This window comes from Ambystoma mexicanum, chromosome 10 (assembly GCF_040938575.1).
Source record: "Ambystoma mexicanum isolate Mex_15411 chromosome 10, UKY_AmexF1_1, whole genome shotgun sequence".
Taxonomy (NCBI): domain Eukaryota; kingdom Metazoa; phylum Chordata; class Amphibia; order Caudata; family Ambystomatidae; genus Ambystoma; species Ambystoma mexicanum.
The window spans coordinates 129,972,578-129,994,232 of NC_090932.1; positions in this window are offsets into that span (position 1 = coordinate 129,972,578).

Genomic DNA, 21,655 nt, shown 5'->3' on the forward strand with positions numbered 1-21,655 from the left:
CTGTCCAGATCCAACACTGCAATGAGTTGCCCCGGCACCACACCCATTGAACACTACCACAGCAACAACTATACTAACCAGTACCTTAATGACACTGCTCTATGGTTGGAACACTTTGCTAGGAAACCCACACCGAATCAACCTTGCTCCCTCTTGCCCAGAAACAAGAGACTAGGCTCAAGATTCCGTCTATTACACAAACATAGCAACAACTCTAAATACACCATACCCAAACCACCCTGCCCACCTTCTCCTAGCTTTAATCCAAAAACCACTACCCCAGAAGTTAAATCTCAACAGATCAACGGCATCATTATCAATGCCAGATCTCTTCCAGCCCATGCATTAGATATTGTAGACGTCATCACGTCCCAAGAACGTGACTTTATTGCAATATTCGAAACATGGCTTTATGCCGCATCGGCACCTTCACTGTCCCTGGCCTTACCGCCAGACTACGGCATCACTCGATGTGATCGCAATACTGCCCAAACTAGAGGGGGCGGAGTTGCCTTCATTCACAAAAACTCTCTTGGTCTAAGAGTGGCTACCAATTCCAAACTTGAGTCGGCTGAACTACTCTCAGTCAAACTACCATTAATGCCCAACCAAACTGCCACTCTCCACCTTATCTACAGACCTCCTGGCCCTGCACCCTCCTTTGTTGGCAAAATGTCCACTTTACTTCTCGACAAAACTAAAACTAACTCACAAATTATCATCCTAGGTGACCTTAATCTGGGACTCGGCGACCCCAAAGACTCTACTGCTTCTGGCTTAGAGAATGTACTAACTGACTTCGGCTTCACCATGCACATTCAAGAACCTACCCACATCAAAGGGAGGACCCTTGATTGGTTAGCCAGCTAAAACTGCAATATCAATGTTATTTCCAATATGCTTATGGTCTGACCATCACATCATTGCCTTTAATATTGAAGCAGCACCGCGCTCTCCTCCTTTGATAGCTCCAGCCCTCCCCACCAGAAATAAAAGGGACATAACCAAAGAAAAACTTCTCCGACTGCTACTCCCATCTCTCACTGCAGTCACTTACACCTGCACCGACCCTACAACCTTAGCAGGCACCTACAATCGCACCATGCTTACAGCCATCAACTCAATCGCCCCTATCAAACTTAGGAAGTCTAAACTACATGCACATCTCAACTCCTGGTTTACACCTCAGCTAAGAGTGCTCCGCAAAGCTAAACGCTGTGCTGAAAATCGCTGGAAAAGTCACACTTCTGACAAGCACAAGGACAACTTCATCCTTGCCTCCCTCACCTACAAAGATGCTATTATCACTGCTAAAAAGGAGTCTCTCAATAACCGCATCATGCAAGCAGACTCAAACACGAAAGAACTTTTTAGGATCTTAAAAGAACTTGAATCTTCAGCCACCCCAACGACACCTGTACCAAAGACAGTAAATGGTGTGCCAACATTCAGTCTGCTCTACTGAATAAAATTTCCACTCTAGAATCCCAAATCAAAGACAAACAAGATAGCCTGAAACAGGACAATCGTCCACCAACCCCCTTATCGGTCACTCCTCTATCTTCTCCCAATATTAAACCTTTTGCCTTCTCTCCACTCACTGTTGCTGAGGTGGAAGACATTATCAAAAGAATCAAACCATCCAACTGTCAAGGAGATCCTTGCCCTGCTCCCATCATTAAGGACTCTGCCGATGACCTGGCCCCATTCATCACGGCCTCCATTAACTCATCTTTTAAAACAGGCACTGTCCCTGACAACCTCAAGGACGCATGGGTGATCCCACTGCTTAAAAAACCATCCTTAGACCCTAGCATACCAACCAATTTCAGGCCCATAACCACGGTCCCGTTCTTGCTTAAAATTCATGACCGTGCGGCATACCTGCATATCCAAGACTACTTGGAATCTAACAACCTCCTGGGTCTGCGGCAATCAGGATTCCGTCCCAGACATGGGACTGAAACAGCCTTGATAGACCTGAAAACTCAAATTGAGGTCCTGAAAGACAATGGGAAACTAGCCCTGCTACTACTCCTAGACCTTTCAGCGGCCTTTGATCTGGTCAATCACCAAATCCTATGCCGACACCTTCATTCCGCTGCCCACTTCTCCGACTCAGCCACGGCAAGGATCAAATCCTTTCTGAGTAACAGATCCGTGAGGGTCTTCTCACCCTCTGCAGCCGCTGACGCTGCTCCGATTCATTGCGGCGTCCCTCAAGGATCCTGCATGTTACCTACACTCTATAACGTTTTCACAAAACCTCTCTTTAATGTACTTGACTATCTGGGTGTCTCCTACACCAACTACGCTGACGACACCCAGATACTCATTCCCATCACTGCTGACTATATGGTTGATAACAAGGCCTTGAACGTCTATCTGGTTATCCAGGCTAGGATGGCCCAACATGAATTATGTCTTAACGACGACAAGACGGAGCTCCTCATCTTGGGCTCCTCGCAACGTCTTAACAAACTAGATCCATCGTACCAGTCATTCATCATAGATGGAAATATCATTAAGGTCACTAAAGACACAAAAACATTAGGTTTCTATCTTGACGCCACTCTGTCACTGTCACGACAAACTAATGCAGTTAGATCAGCCTCCGCTTACACCTGCAAACTTATTGCAGCTTGTAGACCTTTTCTGACCACACCTAACAGCATCACCCTAGCCCGAACGCTCATCATGTCAAAAATTGACTATTGCAGTGCCCTCTACTTGGGGACTAGTCAAGGGAACTTGAATAAACTGCAAATCACCCAGAACAATGCCATCAGGGCAGTGCTGTATATTCCCAGAAACCACCACATTTCTGAAGCCAGAACTAATCTACACTGGTTACCCGTCAAGCAGAGAATCTCACTGAAAACACTTGCCCTCACTCACCATTGCCTGGCGAACAAGCCCCCCCACCTCTGCAACCGTCTCTCCCACCACACCTCCACCCGACTTCAAAGAACCGGCCAGACTCATTGCCTATCAATTCCAAGGTTCAAATGCCAAAAAGCTGGGGGCGTGAGATTCCCTGTCCTAGCATCTAAGCTATGGAACACTCTCCCTGCTACCGTCAGATCCGAGGACTCATTTAACACCTTGAAGCTGAAAACGAAATCATGGCTCTCTGCTCCGAACTGAGACACTCTGATATTGCTCCATGCACCACAGTTCGCAGTCGCCTGATCCTGCCTCTGATTCCTTGTTAATTTGTGGCATTTTCTACTAGCCGACCTTTGTTAAGACTATGACCTTTCGTCCACGATCTATGTTATGTTCTGATCCTAATGTAATGATCCTCGCGTGTTTTACATGTCTGCCTTATATCTCATCTCTTCAACTACTGCTGTAAATACTTGTATGTAACTATGTATGTAAATTAACTTCAAGTTTTGCGCCCTGATGCCCCCGGGCCTGATGGTGCGCGTTACAAATAAATAAAATACAAAAAAATAAAATACAGGAATTAGAGCGCATCTAATATACACTTAAACACAATGATTCAAACAAAATGGACAAAAAGTTAAAGGTGCATTTCTGGTAGCTCCTGGTTCCCCTGCGGTATTGGCTGCCTACAGGATGATGCCCGAAACTCAAGTGCTGGTTTTAGCTCCTGCTCATCAAATCTCAATTTCGAACCCTGGATGTTGTCTTTGTTTGTTTGTTTGTTTTATTTGCTTGTATAGCACACCGAGCCCAAAGGTATCTTGGTGCTTTTCTTAAAGTACATGTTACAAGGTAAGATACAGTATGATACACGTGGTTATTATACAATTGGCATTTGGACAGTAATAGGCATTTACAAAAATATACAAAAATATACAGGCAACACATATTTACACATTAGAGCATGTGTGGGCCTCGGGTAAGGACCTGCAGCCAATAGGCGTAGTCGAGAGAATAGCAGGGGTCCGTTGATCACAGGAGAGCTAAGTGGTTATTAGTTAGAAAGTGAGAATAACCAGCATTTGATTTTGTTCCGGAATGAAAGGAACACAGGATCAGACCTTAGTGTGGGTGGAAGCTTGTTCCAAGTTTTGGCTGCTAAGACCGGGAAACTGGTTCCTCCTGCTTTGTTGAGTTTAAAGAACGGGACGTTTAGGCAGTGAGCGTACGTGGATCTCGTAGGCCTAGAGGCCTCTTTCCTAGATATACATCGGGGAATGTTAAGGGCCACCCTAAGAGCATTGCTTTGCAATACTTGTAGTTTTTGCAGATTCTTTTGACTGGTGCTGAAGTAAAGGGTGTTACAGTAGTCCAATTTGGACATTATAAGGGCTCGAGCAAGGGTAAGACAGCTGTTAGTATTCAGGTATGGTCGACAAGCATTTATCAGTTTTGAGGTGTAAGCTGTAGAGGAGGAAGTGGCATTGATTTGTCTTTGGAGGTTTAAAGGCATGGTCTAGTAAAAAATGTTATTTAAAAAATAGATAGGCAACATAAAAAAAAATACTAGCATTCTCTTTTTTAAAACTTCCTATGTAAAATTTTGAGCTATTCAAGCTCAAAATTCACAAAAGCAAGCACATGGGCGCATCCATTTTGTGAAATGGATGCCCTCCTGTGCTGGCTTTTGCTTTTGCAGCCACTAATGAAGGAAAAGCCAGCCAGCTGTAGTAAACAAAAGCTACCGTTGGGTGGCTTTCCCTTCATTAGTGCTCTACACGGAGGACGGAGACCGGAGACCAGAGCAGGAAAGCTGCAGCTGAATCTCGGTAAGTGCTATTTATTTTAAAAAAAAAAATGGATGTGCCCATGTGCTTGCTTTTGCGAATTTTGAGCTTGAATAGCTCAAAATTTTACATAGGAAGTTTTAAAAAAGAGAATGCTAGTATTTTTTTTAATAAAATGTTTTACTAGACCATGCCTTTAAGGCAGAATCTAGATAAAAGCCTAAGGTCTTAGCTACTTTGACTACTTTGATGATATTGCCACCAATAGTGAATGAGGTGTAGCTAGGGCCTAGTTTGCTAAATTTTAGTTTGGAGCTGATAAGGAGAATCTCGGTTTTGTCATCATTGAGACAAAGGCCCTGATTGGCCATCCATCCCTGTATTTTGCTGTAGATTTCATTGAAGAGAGTAGTGTCAGTTTGGTAATTGCCTGATAGGGTGATGAGTATTTGTGTGTCAACAGCGTAGTTGGTGTATGATACGCCTGAATCATCAAGGTGGTTGAATAGTAACTTTGTGTATATGTTGTAGAGGGTGGGTGATATGCAGGATACTTGAGGGACTCCGCATGTGATAGGGGATGGGTCGGCTGATGCTATGGGGGAGAAGACCCTCATGGATCTGTCAGCCAAGAATGACTTGACCCATGATGCGACATGGCTAGAGAACGTGGCAGCAGTGGTGAGATGTTTAGTTAAGATGTTATGGTCAACTAAATCAAAAGCTGCTGATAAATCCAGTAAAAGGAGTAGTGCAGGTTTACCATTATCCCTAGCCTCATCCATTTGGATTTTCAGATCCAAGAGGGCAGTTTCTGTCCCATGTCTTAGTCTGAAGCCCGATTGTCTGAGGCCTAGGAGGTTGTTTGATTCTAGATGGTTCTGGATCTGGATATAGGCAGCCTTATCTAAAATTTAAGGAGGAAAGGCACGGTAGTAATAGGTCTGAATTTGGTACATCCGGAGCTGAAATGCATTGTAACCAAACACTTTGCGATTCACTAAAATGTGGACTATGAGCGCAACATCTTGCACACTACCACAGAACTACAAGGGAAGACAATGGACAAGTTTGTAACACATCTCAAGGCCACATTCAAACACTGTTGCTTTCACCATTATTCAAATGATGAGGCGATTAAATTCCAAATCATTTCTGGGTGCGAATCACTGGTGTTCAAGAAAAACATCTACAGAAGTCTCACACCCTGACGTAAACTTTGTTGCTGGCGAAAATGACTGTGGCCTTCGAACACCAGGTGTACACCATGAGCAAATTACAGATTTCACCAGCAACTACGATCGAAGTAGAGGCAGTATATAAAATCATGACATAGCACATGCCAGCAAACTTAAGCAAATACTCCACTTGAGGAAGGCCCAAGTAGACTGTGAGGTACCACAAGTAAGGCGACGGACACAGGGTTGTTTGTTTCACAATATCGGTTTTATTTAAAGCATAAAAGGTTTTGGAATAATGCCTCACTAGCTCTATGAGGGGGTTCCCTGTCTCAACAAAACGAACTAATGAGACAGCCCTTGTCAGAATGTCCAAATTAAAGTTCACTGTCCTGTGTCCTAAACCTACAATGACCTTCACTCTCAAAATACTTGTACAACTACTATAAGAGACAAATAATGCGTTGGCTGCTTTTCTGCAGCTGTTGTTCTCCTTTGGTCTCTCACTGCCTATTTGGTCCAGTGATGCCCGTACACTGTTCTCCAGGAAGTGGTCTTTTTCCTCAGTCTTTTCATGCCAGGGGAACAATCCCTACCCTGGACTGCCAATACCATGGGAACAACCCCTTCCCTGGTCTCTAATGCCAGGGGAACAAGCCCTTCCCTGCACCTTCCTGTAGTTGGTATTTGGTTATTCCCTGCCCAGTGGTATTTATTTTCCTAGTCCAAAACAAGTGGTATATTTAACTTCTGGTGTTGTTCCTATTAGTCTTACACCACACTTTAGGGCCGTTTACTGTCCCATTCATCCTTTTTACCATGCACTCACCTTTTCGAGCTCAATCTCTCTCCCAGCCGTACCTTTTCTCATGCCTGTCTTTCACCTTACCCCAAAATGCCTGTTGCTCACCAGTTGCTCACCAGTTTCCAGCCGGTTTTCAGGAAAGCGGCTGCTTTCTCCTAACTCTGCATTGCTGGTACCAGCTACAGAAGTCTGGGTCCTCTGGTATCGTGGGCAGACCTCTCAGACCCAGAACCGCTGTTGAGTCAGTGCGTCGGACGAAGCTCTTTACTAGCGTTGGCTTCCAGGACCATTGAGAAGCGCCACCCGTTCTCTGGTCACAACTGCCCCTGGTGCTCCCACACCATTCCTTAAGTTTACCATGTGTCCCAATGTGCGCTTGCTTTAGGAGCACCATCCATGCTCAAGTGTCTGTGCTCAAGTGCCAGCGGTCCGAGTACCAAATAGGTAGCGGGTCGCTCTGGCTTTACCGCGTTCGGGAAAAACAGGGCCTGCAGCACTCAGCGTTGTCCTCACTGCGGGCAAGACAATGCCTGCAACTCCTGTCCAAGTCCCCCCAATAACTGCATCTTGGTGTCTCTCTGCGAGTTTGCTGACACCGCCTCTGCTGTTTTGTTCGGTCGGGAATTTGAGTTCACATTACCCCAGAGATTTTCCTTGAATACCCGGTCTGTGCACTCCTTCCAGTACTCCACCTCCCGCAAGACACACGTGCTGACTGCCCAACTTTTAGTTTGTTGGTTGTTAAACCGTATTTCACCTCTTCCTCTTGTTTTCCTTCTTCCTTGCTCCGTCCGACTCCAGCTGCTACTACTTCTACCTCTGCTCTAACGACTACTGCCACTACTACTGTCTTTGAAGTTCCGTCCCTCTTTGATTTTTATTGGACAAACCTTTTCAGTAATTGAAAAACAACTAGAATGTTGCCAGGAGTTTTGTGCCTCTTCCTGTGGCCTCTTCGTCTCAGTACTTATAACAGGTGGTTTTATTTTGTCCCAGTATCTTGGTTGTTCTGACCTGCAAGAGTTCAAAGTGACAGGTGAGGGAAAACTCTTTTTGATCACTTGGTGTATTTATGACTGGCATAGTGTTGGTAGATGAAAAAATAGTGACGTCATCTTTAGATTCGTCACAGGACATATATACCTATGGGGCAAAATAACCACTGCCACGCAAAGGATCATTTACAACCTCCTGCAGCTACAAACATAAGTCTGACCGCATCACGATACATGTTATAGATGCAGAGGCCACATGCAGATGCATACTGAGCTTCCAATCAGCCATCCCTATGGGACCCATCCATTGTCTATACTGCCTCATGGCGGACAAATAAATATCAGCGGTTGCTAAAATAGAGGCAACATTCCTGTCGCTGTTTAAAGGGATAGGGAAACTAAAGGGGTGCCAAATAGATCTGCACATCGACCAGTCCGTAAAGCCAGAAGCCCAGCACAACAGATGGATACCCTTTAACATTCAGCACCAAGTGGAGAAGGAGCTACAGGCACTAATAAGAGCAGACATAATTGAACCAGCCACCGGAGCCACCCAGTGGATATCACCAATGGTGTCAGTCCCCAAGAAAGGACCCGAAGGCTACATAAGGTTATGCATCGACATGCAAATCCCGAAAGAGGCCATCATGAGAGAACACCACCAGACGCCACACATCCTCGACATGATGCACTAGTTGAATGGTGCCACTGTCATCTCCCGACTCGACCTAAACGAAGGGTATCACCAACTCAAGCTAAAGAGGGAGTCGTGCCACATCACAACCTATACAACACATATTGGACTATTCCGGTATAAGAAACTGATCTTTGGTATCTCTTTGACGGCAGAGATATTTCAAGATGAAATCAGAAAAGTAATCTCTCACATAACACTGTCTTAATTACAGTGATGACATTCTTGTCTCTAGAAGGACGCAAGAATGTCATGACGCCATCCTATTAAGTATCTTCTGAGCACTTGAAGACACCAACCTGACTCTCAATAAAGAAATGTGCGTATTCAATATGTCAACACTGAAATTCTTCGGTCACATCTTCTCCAAGAAAGGGATTGAGCCAGACCCAGAGAAATCACAGCTCTAACGAAGGCCCCTCGTCCGACTAACGTGGCACAGTTTGCTAGTTTCTGAGTTTAGCAAGCTACTGCACACGTTACCTCCCGGACTTCACATCTGTCAACTCCCTGATATTGACCCTAACCAAGCAAGACCACAAATTCATCTGGGGCTTAAACAAGAAACATTAGTCAAAATAAGAAGAGGGATGGCGTCATGTCATATTTGGACCCCAACCTACAACACAGAGGAAGTGACCATTCCCTGAGGAAGTAGTATCATAAGCCAGCGAAATTATGTCGGATGCAGAGCAATGTCACTCTCAAGCAGAGAAAGAAAGCCTTGCCGTAGTGTGGGCTTGCAAACATTTATCATATATTCCTCTATGGCAAGCCTTTCACAGTCATCATGGACCACCAAGCCCTCATTATGATCTACAGAAAACCAACAGCACAAATGCCGCCCAGCATTGCTAGGTGGGGCCTTCGCCTCCAGGAATACGGATTTAACATTATACACAAACCAGGAAAGGAAGAAAACACGTCAGAAATTCGGTCCGGTCCTGCCACCCGCTGCCATGCCCACGTTCCAACAGTGATTGGGCGGAGTAGTATGTCAATTACATGCTGCACCATGCCAGACCACTCACAATCTTACTGGAGGAGCTAACATGGATTACTGCAGACGACCCAACTTTACAACTAGTGTCCACCTGCATCCGGAACGGTTGATGGCGGTCAGCGGAGAGCACAGCATTTTCAAACTCAGCGATTGACATACTGCTGCTAAGAACACTAACACGAGTGAAGGATACATTCTCGATAAAACCATCAGACCTGCTACTAAAAGGTAATCATAAAATAATACCATTTCCCCTGCAACCACGGATAATAGAGATGGATCACGAGGGACACTGGGGCATAGTGTCCACCAAGAGGCTCCTCAGACAAAAGGTATGGTTCCCTGGCATGGACAGCCTGTTAGAAAGCACCCTGAAAGCCTGCCACATCTGCCTCAGTTTGCATCCTCACACATGCCCCAAACCCTTGCAGATGATGTGGCCCCTCGAGCTTGTGTGGGAATAGGTGGTGGTAGACTTCTTTGGCCCTTTCCAATTGGGTACATATGTTTTGGTGGTATTGGACTAACACTCAAGGTACCCGGAGATACAACTACTGCCATCGACAGCAGCTACATCTATTATCCCAGCGTTTGACCATCTTTTCAATCTAGAGCATCCCAAATGTAGTTAAATCAGACAATGGGCCCTCATTCACGGTAAATGACTTTAAGGAATTTGCACAAGAGAACAGGGCCGTAGAAAGATTTATGGCCAACATAAAAACGGTGGTAGGGTGGCCAATATCACAGGCAAATCCCTAGAACAGACCATCTACCAACTATTGCGTGACTACAGAAACACTCTCCACAGCTCAACAGGATGTTACGCTCACCTGGTCTCTACGGAGGCGTTGAGGCATGGTTTCAGCCCTCCCGGGATGAGGTCGCTCGGGTCCAACTTCGCACTCTGCGCTTATATGATGACTGGTGGTAATAGATGATGCTGCTCGGGATTGCTCCTGTGTGGAGAATAGGGGGCGTGAGTATGCCAGCTTGTGCACCTGATCCCCTTCCAGACCCCTTCTACCAAATTGTGGTACCCAATGGATGCGCTGTCCCTGGAAAGCTCACCTGTTGATTAGTTTCGGCGAGCACTCCATCCTGCTGCTTCTGGCAGGGGCACTTGTATGAGCTGGACCAAGTTCCTTCACTGGGCCCTTACACGTGGTAGTCCAGTCCTGCAGCGACTAAGCCACTATACTTCAGGTAAGTGTTACTTTTTCCTTTGTCTTTCCTCATCTGTTTTTGTTGTATTGTAAAGTTTGTTGTCTTGTATTGCTGTCCGTTCCACTTTTGATGTTTGCTCTTTTGGTTTCTTCCCTTGCAGGTGATGTTGCCGGCCCGGCAGAAGCTGCAGAGTTCGAGGCGGCAGCTGGAGGGAATGAGTAACAAAGCTGCAGCGGTACAGTAGCTGGTAAGTTGTTAACTGGGGGGTGCGCAGGGTTCAAATGCGGTGCGGCCCTTGGACGGATGTTCTAACTTGTCTGTTCGTGGATGCGGAGTGCAGTGCTGCGGCGTCGGGATCAAGATCACTGGATGTAAGGAGATGAGTCTGCAGATGAAGCGATGAAGCACCGGTTTCCTGGAGGTGAGTATGCAGGAGAACGCCTGGTTTCAAAGGTAAGTAAACTGGTCCAAGCGGCAGTGAGGGTCACGTTGCACGCAAGTGCACAGTAACGCGAAGCACCAGGCTTAAGGATGGAGCATCTTATATAGCTGAGCTTCCGAAGCCATGCCTACCAGGTTCAGTCTGCCTGCCACACCCTGCCACACCCAATGAGTCAGCACATGAAGACCAGGCCTAGGAAGCCACACCCAATGAGTCAGCACATGAGGATGTTCTCTGGAATAAAGGCTTTCAGCACCTGGAAAGTTCTTGTAAAATAAAAGCACTCCTGCACTAAAATAAAGTAAAAGCACTCCTGCACTGAAATAAAGTGTTCCTGCTCACATCTCTATATGAGCATATGAGCCTGGCGCTAGGGCCCCTGTGTTTATGGGTCCCAAAGGGACATAAGTGAGTCAAGTGACCCATTGCCCCCATCACTAGATGGTGTGGTTTTTGTGTTCTGGGGCCTATGGCCATGACAGCCCTCCCCCTCAAGGCCCCCCTCATGAGTGGTTTCCCCCCTGGCCCTGGTTTAGTGGGGTTATTGCAGTGGAACTGCCTGATTAATCGTTGAGCGTGGACATGCTCACTGGGTTCCCAGGTCCGATCTTGGGATCCATAACCTTTCCAGTCTATAAGGTACTATAACTTGGACCGGACCATCTTAGGGTCTAGGATCCTTTTAACTTTGTATTCTGGTTCTCCTTCAACTATTTTGGGATCTGGGGGAGTATAGATCTGCGTACCTGGTCTAAGTGGTTTTAGGAGGGAGACATGAAACACCAGGTGGATCCGCATGTGGGCCGGTAATTTTAATTTCATGGCCGCAGGGTTGATCAAAGCCTTGATATTGTAGGGTCCCAGATATCTGGGACGGAACGCCCGTGCTCCTTTCAGGGGGATGTTTTTGGATGCTAACCAAACCTTGTCTCCAACTTGGTAGTTGGGAGCTTCCCTTCGGTGTCGATCCGCAAACTGCTTCTGTTTCTCTTTGGCTCTGGCAAGGCGCTCTGCTTCTTCCTTAAAAACCTGGGTGATGGTTTTGTGTAAGGTCGTTACAGCGAGCATTTTTAATGATTTGAGTGGGTTGAAAACGGATGTCTGTGGATGTCGACCGCACGCTATGTAGAATGGGCTTTGTCCCGTACTGGTGTGAATGGAGTTGTTATATACGTATTCTGCTAACCAAAGTATGTCCTTCCAGGTATTCTCAGTTTGTTGCAGCATACACCTTATGTATTGCTCAAGGGTCTGGTTAGTCCGTTCGGTCTGGCCGTCGGTTTGGGCATGATGGCTTGTAGATAACCGGAGGTCGATTTTGGCAATTTTACAACACCTTTTCCAGAATGCAGAGACAAACTGAGTTCCTCGGTCTGATATCAATATTGATGGGAACCCGTGTAGCCAGGCGATCTGTTCCAAAAACACGTTAGCCAGAGTAAAAGCAGTTGGGAGACGTTTCAGGGCAATAAAGTGGGCCATTTTGGAAAACAGATCTACGTCGACTAAGATGATATTGTATCCATTACAGGAGGAAAGGTCTGTAATAAAATCCATTGACAGCGTATGCCAAGGTGCTGGGGGTACTTCTAAAGGATGTAGCAGACCCGAGGGACTTTGTTTTGGGACTTGTGTTGTGCACAGGTGCCAAAGGTTGCGATGAACTGGACAATGTCCTTTCGCCAGTTGTCCACCAGTAATTTTTCTTTATTTTAGCTTGGGTTTTGGCTATTCCCAGATGCCCTTCTATTAATGAATCGTGATAGTTTGCGATGATTTGATTCTGTGATTTCTTATCCAGGATGTACCATCGTCCATGGTAGTATGGTAGGTTGTCCACGATCATATACTGGTCTCCCTTCCTTAGCCATTCCTGTTGCGCTGGTGGACTCATCAAGTGTTGCAGGTCAGATTTTAAGTTGTCTAGAGTGGTGGTTGCGGCAATAATGCTGTGGATTCGTCCTTCAGGGATGATGGCCAAGGGGTCTGGTATAGTGAATGCCTCTTCTCCCTCACTCATGCGAGACAGGGGGTCCGCTTTTCCATTGCGTACACTGGGTCTATAGGTGATGATGAAGTCGTATTCTGCAAAGAAGAGAGCCCAGCAGAGTTGGCGTGATGTTTGGCTTTAGCAGTCTTCATATATTTTGTGATTGCGATGATCCGTGACGACAGTGACTGTATGTCTAGCTCCAAGAAGATATGTCTCCAGGCTTTGAACGCTGCCTTAATTGCTAGCAGTTCTTTATCAGTGATTGCATAATTCAATTCAGGGGCTGAAAACCTGCGAGACCAGAATGCCATGGGATGCAACTGACCTGTTTTGGGGTCTCGTTGTGACAGGACTGCTCTCATTGCTATGTTGGAAGCATCAGTTTCAACCACGTATGGTAGTTCTGGTCGAGGATGCAGTCGAATTGGTTCTGTGGTAAATGCTTGTTTTAGCTCCTGGAAGGCTTTCTCTGCCTCTGTGGACCAATTAAATTGTTTATTTTTCCATAGTAAAGAGGTGATTGGGTGGATGATCTGGGAGAACCCGGGAATGAACCAGCGATAAAAGTTGGCGAACCCGAGTACACTCTGTACTCCCTTTATGGATGTCAGTGAGGGTCAGTTAAGGAAAGCGTCTACCTTGCGCATGTCCATGCTCACACCCCGTGATGTGAGAATAAAGCCGAGCAATTCTACCTCTGTCACACGAAAGAAGCATTTCTCCAATTTGGCATATAGCCGGTGTTGCCGCAGTTTCTCCAATACTGCTTGGACATGGTTGACGTGGTCCTCCTTGGTGGTTGAATAGATAAGAATGTCATCAAAATAGGCAAGAGCGCAGACGTTTAACAATTTGCGGAGCACGTCACTCATGAAAAATTGGAACGCTGCTGGGGCATTACATAGTCCAAAGGACATAACCTGATATTCATAAAGGCCATATTTTGTGCGAAAGGCAGTCTTCCACTCGTCTCCCTTTTTGACTCTTACTAGATGGTAGGCCCCTCGTAAGTTGAGTTTTGTATATATCTGAGCGTTTTTGACTTGATCCAAGAGTTCGGGCATAAGCATTAACGGGTACCAGTTTATTACCATGATCTGGTTAAGTGCTCTGTAGTCAATGCAAGTTCTCAGGTCTCCCTCCTTTTTAGGCACATAAAAGAGGGGCAGGGATGCAGGGGTCTTGGACGAACGAATGAAGCCATTTGCCAGATACTGATCGAGGTAGGTTTTTAGATGCTGGTTTTCCTGTTCTGTTAGGGTGTAAATCCAGCTGCAGGGAACTTGAGCTCCAGGTCCAAGATCAATTTGGCAGTCATACAGTCTGTGCGGAGGTAGGGTTTTTGCTTGCTCTTTTTGAAAGACATCTTGGTAATCGAGGTATTCAGGTGGTAGAGAACTGGTGAGGCCCAGTATGGTTTCTTTCTTTGATGAACCTGGGTCGGTAAGACCTTTTAATGAGAATCCCTTGCTATAAAGAGGTGTCGGCACATTCTTGGGGAAAGGTCAGAACTCGTTTACGCCAGTCAATCCTGGGATTCTGGGTCTCCAGCCAGGGCATTCCCAATATCATCTGGAACTGAGGAGCAAGGTGATGTCCTCTTGGTGACCGTCCTGACACAGAAGCGTGACCTTCTCGGTGTAATGTGTCGCTGAGATCCATCAACTGCTGTGACGATTTCCGAAACCTGCTTCTGTCAAAGAGGAAGGCCTATCCCGGTAGCCAGATCTTGGTCCATGTAATTTCCCACAGACTCACTGTCAATGTATGCCTCCAAGGCATGTATTTCTGACGGTTGCTTGTGGTTTACCAGGAGCACAGGGATGACTAGATGTGAGGTCTGTATAGGTTCTTTTTCACTGCTCGACAAGTGGACTCCTACGCTTGCCGGACATTGGAGTTTCCCGAGTCCTGTTCTGCTTCTTCACCCTTGTCAGTTGCTCCAACTGCTTTCCTTGGTGGTTTCACAGGGTATTCTCGGAGATAGAAACCTGCCTTTCCACAGTACAAACAAAGCTGCTGCTTTCTCCTTTTCTCCCTTTCTGCCTTGGTGAGTGGGCTCCGCAAGCCTCCGATTTGCATTGGCTCAGACTGATCGTGTGATTTGGTTTGATTGTCACAAGTGCACACGTATCCGACCGCCTCTTGGCCATGGCCCGATCCATCTTCCAATCCTGCAATCTTTGATTGAGCTGCACTGTCAGGTCGATGTATCCAGCACATCTTTCCGGGGGATTTGCTACTTGGGCTAGTTCATCCTTAAGTTCCCCCTCGCAAGCCTCGGTAAAAGAGCGTAGTTCTTTTCTCCTCTGGCCAGTTAGTTTGTGCTATCAGGCGATTGAAGGAAGTGATATATGTTAGTAAGTCTTGATTACCCTGCCGTAGTGATAACAGTTCATTGTCCATATCCTGCCCTTGAGTATGCCGTGCAAATAGTTTCTCCATTTCACGCTGGAAACCTCTGAAGTCTCGAAGCAAAGGATCATCCTGGTTTACCAAGGGTATGATATGATATGATATGATCGTTTATTTATATAGCGCCTATACACAATGTGTTTCAAAGCGCTTCAAGGCAAGGGAGGGAACAAGGGAAAATACAACCACGTTCTTACAGGCCATGAACAGTAAGGATGTGAAATTTACTATCGTAATCGGCCTGACGACATTTCAGATAGTGCAAGAGCTAAGACATAGATAAGGAAGGGAGGGGGAGAGTGGGAAGGAAATGGAAACAGACAGGCGACTACCATACTAGGCCTGATGACATTTCTGGTAGAGCCGGAGAAAAACAAAAGGTGAGGGAGACTGGTGCAGAAAGGGAGGGGAGGAACAAAACAAGCGACTATCATACTAGGCCTGACGACATTTCAGATAGTGCTGTGGGGAGGAAAAAAGCAATAATGGGAGGGTGGAGGAAACAGACGAGGTTGCTATCATATTAGGTCCAGGGACAATTCTGATAGAGTAAGTGCATAGAAGAAAGTAAGGGAAGGAGATAGGAAAAGGGAGAAGGGAAAGGAGGAGAGAAAAGAGAGTAAGCAGTCAAAAAGAGTGGAGAAGCAAGAGTGGAGAGCGAATACAATTGCAGAATTCAGTAGTAACACAATGTTGCAAGCCAGGATACAAGATGAAGATGGGAACAGCATGATTCAGGGCCATCTTGACCAGTCCGCTGCACTACCTCCCAAATATGAGAGTACAAATGCCACTCTCTCTTGATCGTTGGGGAATGCCCCAGGGTTGCACAAGAAATGTAGGCGACATTGATTCATAAAGATGGCGTACTTATTGAAACGCCTGCCTCTGCAGTGGGACCTGACCTGCCTGTGCCTGGAGCATTTGCCGTGCTAGTTCATCTGTCCGTTCCGGTTCACAATTAGATCCCTCCTTAGGGCATTGGTTTTCTATCTTGAGGCATGAACTTCAGCCCGTAACTCTCCCAGTAATCGGGCCAACTGGTCCGTTTCAGAAGTTTCCATAACGCCCAGGCAGAGATTCGAAGAGGCTTTGCATTCTGTTACGCTTACCTGGTCTCTGCGGAGGCGTTGGGGCACGGTTGCAGCCCTCCCGGGGGTGAGGTCGCTTGGGTCCGACTTCGCCCTCTGCGCTTATGTGGTGACTGGTGTGATAGGTGATGCTGCTCGGGACTGCTCCTGCATGGAGAATAGGGGGCGTGAGTATGCCAGCTTGTGCGCCTGATCCCCTTCCAGACTCCTTCTCCCAAACCTTGGTACCTGTGGGATGCGCTGTCCCTGGAAAGCTCGCCTGTTGATTAGTTTTGGCGACACTCCGTCCTGCTATTTCTGGCAGGGGCACTTGTATGATCTGGACCGAGTTCTTTCACTGGTCCCTTGCACGTGGTAATCCAGTCCTGCTGTGACTAAGCCACTATACTTCAGGTAAGTGTTCCTGTTTGCCTTTGTCTTTCCTCGTCTGCTGTATTGTAAAGTTCTTTGTCTTGTATTGCTGTCCGTTCCACTTTTGATGTTTGCTCTTTTGCTTTCTTCCCTTGCAGGTGATGTTGCCGGCCCGTAGAAGCTGCGGCAGTCGAGGCGGCAGCCAGAGGGATTGAGCAACAAAGCTGCAGTGGTATTGTAGCTGGTAAATTGTTAACTAGGGGGCGCGCAGGGTTCAAATGCGGTGTGGCCCTTGGACGGATGTTCTAACCTTGTCTTTCTTCTTCTTCACAGGATCCGAGTTCGTGGATGCGGAGTTCGGTGCTGCAGTGTCGGGATCAAGATCACTGGATGTCAGGAGATGAGTCTGCAGATGAAGCAATGAAGAACCGGTTTCCTGGAGGTGATTATGCAGGAGAACGCCTGGTTTCAAAGGTAAGTAAACTGTTCCAAGCGGTGGTAAGCGTCACGTTGCATGCGAGTGCACAGTAACGTGAAGCACTGGCCTTAAGGATGGAGCAGCTTATATAGCTGAGCTTCTGAAGCCACGCCCACCAGGTTCAGCCTGCCTGCCACACCCTGCCACACCCGATGAGTCAGCATATGAAGACCAGGCCTAGAGAGCCACACCTGATGAGTCAGCACATGAGGATGTTCTCTGAAATAAAGGCGTTCAGCTCCTGGAAAGTTCTTGTAAAATAAAAGCACTCCTGCACTGAAATAAAGTGTTCCTACTCACATCTCTATATGAGCCTGGCACTAAAGGCACCAGGACTTAGTCCAGCCAGGGCCCCTGTGTTTATGGGTCCCAAAGGGACATAAGCGAGTTAAGTGACCCATTGCCCCCATCACTAGATGGTGTGGTTTTTGTGTTCTGGGGCCTGTGGCCATGACGCAGGAGCTTTCCCAGCAGAACTGATGTGTGGGCGCCCCGTGAGAACGAGACTGCCGCACACCCCACATGAGAAGACAGATACAGGAAGTGAACGAGACATAAGAAGGAATGACAAGCTAAAGACAGGATGAAGAGGTAAGCAGACCACTGGCGGAAGGCACAAGCATCCAGTAACCAGCAAGAGTTGACCCGAACTGTGACAAATATAAAAGGCTCTATGGTCACAGCCACCCGGGGAGACAAGAGGGTGACCAGAATCATATCTTTCTTCAGGAAGATTCATGAGCGGGGACGGAGAGAGCCAAGTGAGAGAAGGGAGGAAAGAGATGAGATAGATGACCGGAGATGAAGAAGAATTCCAGGGGGAAGACAGCCCACAAGGAGAAGAGCAGGACAACACAACTCCGAGAGCAGACGGAAGGCCATGCCGGGTGATAAAACATCCAATATGTTGGATAGAAGAAATCGGTTGAACTGTTATTATTTTGGAGGAGAATGTAGTATCTGGTCGCTAGCATCACGTGACACCACACAGGATGCTAGCTGGGGTCATATGACCACACGTCATGTGAGGAATGGCGTCCTGCCAATACAGTTAGTTGTTACGTTCAAGATGACAGGTGTGGTTGTGTGTCCTTGATCATGCTGTGCTGCGCCCCATGTGGGCATTTCACAGTCACCACAATGCCGAAATTGAGCAACTGGATAAGAAACTGATGTCCAGATGAGAGGACAGCCAGAGGGCCTGCCACCTTTTTGGAAGATAATAGCCAAACTATAAATAGAGAATGTACTATGATTCCACATAGCAAAGAAATGCCACTTCAGGGTTTGAGAAAACATTTTTTTGGCATCATTTTCATATTGGTTGCTCATGCTCAACCTTACACAAATCAATACGCAAGTTTATACAAAGAGTACAAAGTTACATTACATTTAAGATCATCACACTTCATGATTCAGCAACAAAAGGTGGAAGTAAAACAAAAGGCAAAAATCTACACATCACTGACTTAACCTAATCAAACAAGACTCTTTAAGAATTTTAATTACAGCAATTGTGGCTGTAGTTTCCTCCCCACTTGTGATTCTTCTAAAAAAGAGACCTGAGTCCAATAGAGCAAAACCATGTATGAACCGACCCAGCAGTTGAGTTCTTACTATTTGGAGGGCTGGACAGAACATAACAATATCCCCACGAATCTGAATGGCATCCTCTGCATAATAGACAGAACTTTCCCACTCCCACTGATATTACAAATCACATTGGTGCGGAGCAGGTGCAGCCTAAATCTAAGGAATTGGCCTGCCCATTAGCCATTCAGGAATTTTTCAAGGTATTTAGGGATAGAGCCCAGTGGTTTGTCAAGTGGAGAAAGGCTATTATACAATGCATACACTCTCATCTTCCTTATGGTATTCATCTATTCCCATCTAAAAAGACACTTCTTAACCTCAATCAGGTTTGCTATTAAAGCACTGGCTGACAAATTCATGTCACTCTACACGCGATCCGCTCTTGTCCTAAGGTTAATCACTGTGCTTGTGTTCGAGTGAAGTAAGACCTCTGTCAGATCTTCATATAGAGTGCCCTTCACTGGTACCAATAGACTTTTTATAGTGAAACGATTCACCATTCCATTAAGCAACTAAGTGAACTCAATCCTAGTTCAAATCTTAGTGCTAGAATGGGCATGCAATACAGCAAGCCCAGTGCATGTTTCAGTACCCTTGACTCGATTTTTGCATAAGAGAGTGATTGCAGACCATCACCTATCTCTGCACCATACAGAAGACGTGGCACCACCTTCACTCTTTAAAAGGACAGTATGGGGCACAGAGGAAATCTACAATAGCGTCTTCTACTTTTCTTCATTTGTGACACAATTTGGGTCGCTTTGGACATGGGACGGGGCAGGGAAACCACCATATTGTCTGCTGTGTCCCTCTGCAATCCTAGATAGGTCAGGGATTGTGTTGGAATCAATTGCTCAACCCCATCATCTAAGTGTAACCCATATTCCTTCCTTTATTACTTATACATCTTACAATGTTAGTTTATTTCCCATTGATGAAGAGTTCACTCCTCATGGAGTATTCACTGACTGTGTTCAATTGTCTCTGTAAACCCACCTATATTCCGTAGATAAGAATGGTGTTATCTGCATCAGTTAAGTATGGGATGTTTACTGAGGATATCTTTGGTGGTGCAAATGAGAAGGTTTGCAGAAATTCATCCATGTCTGGCAGGAAGAGGTTAAACAAGCATGGGGCCAACACAAAGTCCTGGCAGAGTCCCCTTCTAGCCAGGAGGCTCTCTGTCAGGGCAACACGCCCATCCAACCTCAACTACAGAGCGGTGTGCTCCTGCGAATTGGCCAAGATTGACAAAATGGGGCCTAGTATCTGAAATTACTTTAACTTGCCCCAGAGCAGATTACAATTAAAGCAATCAAAGGCCTGGCTATAGTCTGTTGTGGCCATGTATAATGGTAGATTACCCGACCTTAGTGACTCCTCCCTTAACCAACTTAAAACTACGGCGTTCAGCTCAGTTCCCAGCCCCCTGCGGAAGCCAATCTGGTACCTCTGGAGACGACCCAACAAAGAACCCCAATCCACTAAGTCTCGAAGGACACGGCCAGCAAAGATCTTGCTATCACAATCAAGAAGGCAGATAGGACGGTAGTTCCGAGGACTAGTCCTACCCCGCTTCTTGTAAATTGGGACTATTACGGCACTTCTCCATGAAGCTGGCAACTCTCTGTTCGCCAGACACCGAGGTGAAGAGTAAACCCTTGACCACAGTTCTGGATTCTTGTTAATAACAGCATTAGACAAGCCGTTAGGGCCTACTGCCCTCAAGGTTGAGGACTTCCTGATCAAAGACTCTACATTTTCCATGGACATAGACAATTCACAGAGTACTCCTTCCTTAATAAATGGTATGTCTTGTTCTGGATTCCTGTACACATGCTGGAAGTGCTTCACCCACTCTCCCTCGGAATTAGGGTTACTCTGCTGATTACCTTGATTTTTTCCCATGCTGTTAATCAGGTCCCAGACATTTCTGGAATCTTTAGTGGTCAAGATCTCAAGCATCTTAGCTCCCTCATTGTGAATCTGGAAAAATTGATATCATTTGACCCAGTTCTTAAATTTTTGTTTTATGTGTTCAATTTCACGCAAGTGTGACTCTCCTTCCCTTACGAATCTCCCCAGAGCCCGTATCTAGCCACTTAATATTCTCTTCTAATTTTGTACTACAGCATCAAAGGGAAGAGTCTTGGGATGCTGAACCGTCCTTGTGCCATAAGGAGTTTTGCTAAAATCATTGAGAAAGGCTTTGAACAGACGAGGAGTGATGAAAGTAAACTTTTCGTTCATGGTGCTGTTTGCTACAAACTGCATCAGCAAGTTGTTGAATCTGGTAGCGTTACCAATGTATCTGGAGAGTCTATTACCTCCCTGATTTGGTGTCAAGTTCACGAACCATGGGGCTGTGTCATAGGTACCTGTGACTTTCATTGTTAATGTTCTTCGGGAGTAGTGACTCAAGTCAGTTTCAACCATCTTCGTTCCCTCATAATGGTCTAACTGAACTGGTGATATGGCAATGTAATCCAGTACGGCGGTTTTATTACCGGATCTCTAAGTGTGGCTGGATGGAACATCCCCATAATACTGAACCATTCACTATTCTAGAAGGTTATTCAGAGACTGGGAATGTTGCTCATGTCATGTTGTATTGCCATATATTTTCTTTGTGTATTTGTTGCTTATTGTGAGGGCCAGACATCCTGCGTTTGAGTGTTTCCCCTTAGCTTTGGTTAGGCAGGGGAATCCTCAGAGGAGTAGGGATAGTGAGTCATTTTGATCATATTTCTTTTACGACCAAAATGGCATAT